Here is a 5,304-nt window from a genome sequence, read left to right on the forward strand (position 1 = left end):
TTGCTCCCTTCCTCTGGTCTTCCCCATCACCGTTTGAAACCTGTTGTTTCTTCTGAACACCCTCCTCGCTGTTCTCGTGTCTTCGTCCTGGTGCGGCGAAGCCCGTTCTGCCACTGTTTCTCAGACGTTACATTTCGATACGTCGACTTGTCATCACACTCTTTGCTTTCTTTTTTTCTCGAGTTTTGTTTACTAAAATTAATTCGAATTCACAAGGCCAGCAGTGATTAAAATTACCCTTTCTCCTTAAAAAATGACCCGCCCCCCAATATATTCTCTCTCAGTACTGTGTGTGCAGCTTTCCGTTCTATCATTCATTAGAGAATCTTTTTCACAAGCCCACCTCTTTTCTTCATTGCTTTGGGAAAAGAGAAGTTAAATTCAGGACAGTTTTTTGCATAAACTCAGAGGACCTAAATTCTCCCTGAGTCCTTTCAATATTTCAAAATATGTTAAGAATGCAGAAATAGTTTTTGAAAAAGATAGAAGGTAAGGACTGGAAAACATCAAGTGGAAAATTAGGCCTATTTTTTTTTTTTTTTGGTTTTAAAGATAATTCTGAAAAATAAAATAGAATAAAAATGAATAAAATTAAAAATAATTAAAAGTAAAAATTTGAATAAATTAAATTAGATAAATAAATTTAAATGTCAACATTAAATGACTGCAATTAAGTCGTGGAAAGAAAGAAATAGAATAATGCTAAAACGATCAGTATTGCCAGGAGTTTGCAAAGGTAAATAGATGAAGCACAGGGGACCTTTTTTTGGAGGGGGGGGGCGGCAGGGTGAAGGTATTCTGTGTGACACTGTAATGGAGGATATATGACCCTATACATTTGTCAAAACCCATAGAACTTTATAGCAGAAGAAATGAATCTGAACATAAGAATTTTTTAAAATACCCTTTAGGAGGTTAGGCGAGCCTGAGATGTAATACAGACTGTGAAAAAGGAATCTGGCTGCCTTACTATATATGAAATGACCTCACTAAAGGGAATGGGGAAAAAATTCTAACCTAAATAAATAACTTTGGAAATGAGTACAGACCATAGAAAACTAAGAACAAAAGGAACTGCACATTATCTCCACTCCAGTAGGTAGAACTGTTCCTTGTGAGGTATGCCGTAAGGATTCTAACATCGGAACTGAGCAATTACATAAGTGACTGGCAGAAGTGGGAGCCAAAGTTCTCACTCCTGAAGCGAGAGGTTACAGAGGATCAAGGAGCCTGTAAGATGATCAGTGAGCTCCAGGGTTAGAAGTGGAGACATCGGTAGGAATTTAGCTTAATATAGGTACAGACGGATACATGCAGAAATATTTACAGGTGAGCCTGTATGTCCGGGTTAGTGTACATACTTATTGGTCATTGTTCTGTCAGCTGAGGGAGCCTAGTGGCAATAAGAGCACAATGACAACAAGCACACCCGACACCCAGACGTGATTTCCAAATGCCATTCTCCAGGAAAAGGAACAGGGTTCCTTGGGGGAATGGCTAATTCTGAAGCTGGAGCACATCTTACTCATGATGGGCCTGGAGCATTCTCTAATGCCCAGAACAGGAAGTGCTCAAAACCAACTGACCGACCAACCGACCAAAACCCAGCACTGGGGGAATGTCACAGGGACCCAGGAAACAGATAAAAAGTCTCCAATGATGAAAGCTGAAATAGTGTGAACAAACGGATAATGTAATACTGGATTATAATGCTCGGTGTAAATAAAAACCCATAAGTCCATGGTATAAATGACTGCTTCGGTAAATTTAAAAAAGGGCGATAAGAGATAAAGCTTTTTTTGCAGAATAATTCCAAATAATCCATGCGGATACTGTCCCCTCAAGAAGGTGGAACATTATTCCTCATCCTTAACTGTGTTCTGGGTGCAGTCACGTCCTTCTGAAGAGTTGAGTGTGAAAATGGGAAAAAGTGTCACTTTTTAATAGAGAAATCTGACAAACACTCTCAGCCAGGTGATCAAAGTCAACCTCAGCACTGATAAGTCATGTCGATGGCAGGTACCACTGATAGGATGTGATGCGAATGGTAATTTCTCCCTGCAATCTTCCTCCCCAAACCCATAACTTCGGTGTAATCACGAGAAAAATGTCAGATAAACCCGAGTCAAGGGACATTTTACAAAATACCTGACAAGCAGTCCTCGAAAATATCAAGATCATCAGTCACAGGGAGTGTCGAGAGAACTGTCACCATCTCGAGGTGCTTTAAGAGACTAAACGGAGAGCGAGATCCTGGATAGATGGTGGGAGAGAAAAAGCCGGAGAGGTGAGAACGAGGAGACCTGAATGCAGTGTAGACGTTGGTTAGGAACAATGTATTAACATTGGTTCACTAGTTGTTACAAATTGCCACGTTAATGTAGGATGTTGATAACGGGAGAAACAGTGCGGGCGGTGTGGGAGCTCTCCGTAAGATCTTTTAAAATGCTCTGTAAATATGAAATTAATTTAAAATAAAAGCGTTTTAAGTTATGGAAAGCGAGAAGATCACGAATATGAAATGTAAGAGGACCCTCTTCTCAGAGGGGGTGTTAGAAGGATGGGATGATGAGGTCCTTACGAAGACACCGGCTTTTGTTATAGGTGATGGTTTGATGGGCGATTAAGTGTTATTACAAATAACCAAGAATATAAAAATGTTATTGGAAAATAATTATGGTGTATCTGCATAACTAAATACTACATAATCTCCAAAACTGATTCTTATTTACAAACATATCCCTCGACTTTCAAGGGGGGGTAGTGACAATCTATTATTCATTTCAGTGGTATGTGTGCCCGCGTGTGTGTGTTTTACTGCGACTTATGAGTCCTGTATGCCTGGCATTGAGGACGATATAGGAAAAAATGATGCATTAATTATGTAGTATACCTCATTCTTGAGGAAGCAAATGCTTTTCACAGACCGCCTCTCTCAAATAATATGCAATGGAAGTACATTGTGCTGTGAAAGCTGGAGACGGGTTGCAAACCTAGCCTGAGCCGTTCGAAGAAGGCTTCTTCGAGGAAGAGTTGTCTGACTGAAGTCGTGAAAAAGCAACAGGATTTAAATATTGAAGAAAAGAAAGACCATTCTCAGCTGAGAAAGGGACAGGTCTATGGAGAAAGCAGTATGCACTGTTTGCGTAACCGAAAACAACAAAGCAAGAAAGGAAGGGAAAAAGGAAGAAAGGAAGGAAGGAAGGGAGGAGGGAAGGGAGGGAATGAAAAATGTGGGTGAGTATAGAAAAGAAGCTGAAAAGTGGCAAATCGTGAAGCTGGAAAGGAAGAGTTGCCCTTCAAATCTCGCAGGATACCCTATTGGCCTTTTTTCCCTATGTCACTGGAAAGACGTTGAAAGACTTTTAAAAGAATATGAAAGATGGCGGCTTGAGGAGATGGGCTCAGAGTGGGGAGCAGGGGTATGAAGACGCGGCGAACAAACAGAGGTTGGGTGCTAAAGGTAAAAGGGGCGGCCTCTGTGGATAACAGGCCAGGGACCTCTTAAAATGCCTCGTTTCTGCCTTTTCCACCTATGTGCATGATGAGGCCACTCACAGAGACAGGGCTGAGAGGGAGGCCGACCGTTTGTGCCTGGGCTCGGCTCTGTCTTGCGTGACGTGTGGGGGGCTGTGGAGAAGGCTGGGTTCGCCTTGGCGTGTGATCATGTACTTGAGTTATGGAAACCTATGTTCTAGGTAAAAATCTGGCTCCAACTTTCATTTTGGCATGTAGATTAGTGACAACATTTTTTTTTTTTTTTTTTTTTTTTATGACCCACAGGTTTCTGTCTTCTCAGCAAACCCTCTCGAATGTCCTTCAGAGGCAATGCTGCTTTTGTTCATGGCCGTATCTCTGGGTCAAGACGTCCAGTACCTATGCACTCTGAACAAGTTCATGTCGAATACATTATTTATCTACCTAGCTAATGCCCCAAATTCCAGGTTAGGCTGCGTTTGAACCAAAACTTTAAAAAAAACTTTCCCTTGAATCCAAGTTTCATTGCGTCAGTACAAAGAATAGGTATTTTATTAATCTCACTTCTGAGTCATGGAAAAGGCTGTCTTTACCACTGTGGATATCTAGTAGACATGGCTAGAAACAGAACAGATGTTTAGCTTTGGTTTAATTTCCTCAATGCAAGTATCCAATTTAGAGACTGACAATTTTTTCCTGCCCACAGAATGGGGAGGGAGCGGGAGACCCAAGGGTTTGACAAATGAACTTGAGGGGGGGTTGGTGCTTTTTCTTCCGTTTGGCAAGACCAGCCAGGCAAATTAAACACAGGTTTGTTCGTATGGTGTGAACATATGTATTCGATTACATTTTCCAATCAAATGACCTTCTTTAGCTAACTTAGATATCCTCCCCGTTAGTCTACATTTAATTTGCTTTTCTCTTAGGCTGGCACAAATCACCATCTGCATCATTCATCAGAAGGACAAGATGCCACCTCGTGGTGTTCATTGCAGGGCCACCAGAGATCTCCGCCTAAATTTTTCTTCTTCTTTTTTTTTAATGGCTTTTTAAAAAGGACACAAGCTTGCTTTTTATAGAGAGTAACGCTTAAAACGAAAACAAAAATCATCTGTCCGTGAAATCTGCTATCATCTTGAGAGGCGTTTTTGCCCAGTCAAAGGAGGAGTGGACAGTGAGGTGAGACCAGCTTCTGGAAGGAGGAAGGAAAACTTTTGCAGAAGGCAGCAAAGCTCTGGCCACTGCAGGTGTGGTGGCCGCTCGTCCCCCACGTCTGCTGCTGCGCTGGAAGGGGCCTGAATTATGCCGCCCTGAGGGCGCCAAGGAACAATAAATACGTGACAGGTTGCTGTGCCCTTCCTGCCAACACCGAGACTCTCAGGGAACTGCGTGGCGATATTTAACTCTGGGATCATTTACCTCTCTGCACTTCTCTTAGTCACTTTCAGACTTTGACATGTGGTTTTCTTTCTGGCCGGGAGAGGAAACAAACAGCCTCTTTCCCTCCCAGGCTTTCGGCACGGACTCTAAAAATAAACCTGTCGTAATTAAATTGCAAATGTAATCATCAGGGTTTGATTCAATGAAAGTGACATGGGTTGGCATTATGTAAAGTCCCTCTGAACCTTGCTCGGCGACCCGGGAATGCGACTTGCCAACCCCGCGCATCGGGCCTGGAGAACAAGCAGGCACGTGATGCGCGCGCCAGGTGCCGAGACCTCCCAGAGTTCAAGGTGGTTTTCCCTCCAGAAGTGATGTGGAGAGCATGCACAATCCGGCGCTGTGTCTCATTGCTCCCAAGGCTTCCGCAAAATCTCTGCGAGCTTG

This window comes from Pteropus vampyrus, unplaced genomic scaffold (assembly GCF_000151845.1).
Source record: "Pteropus vampyrus isolate Shadow unplaced genomic scaffold, Pvam_2.0 Scaffold293, whole genome shotgun sequence".
Classification (NCBI taxonomy): Eukaryota; Metazoa; Chordata; class Mammalia; order Chiroptera; family Pteropodidae; genus Pteropus; species Pteropus vampyrus.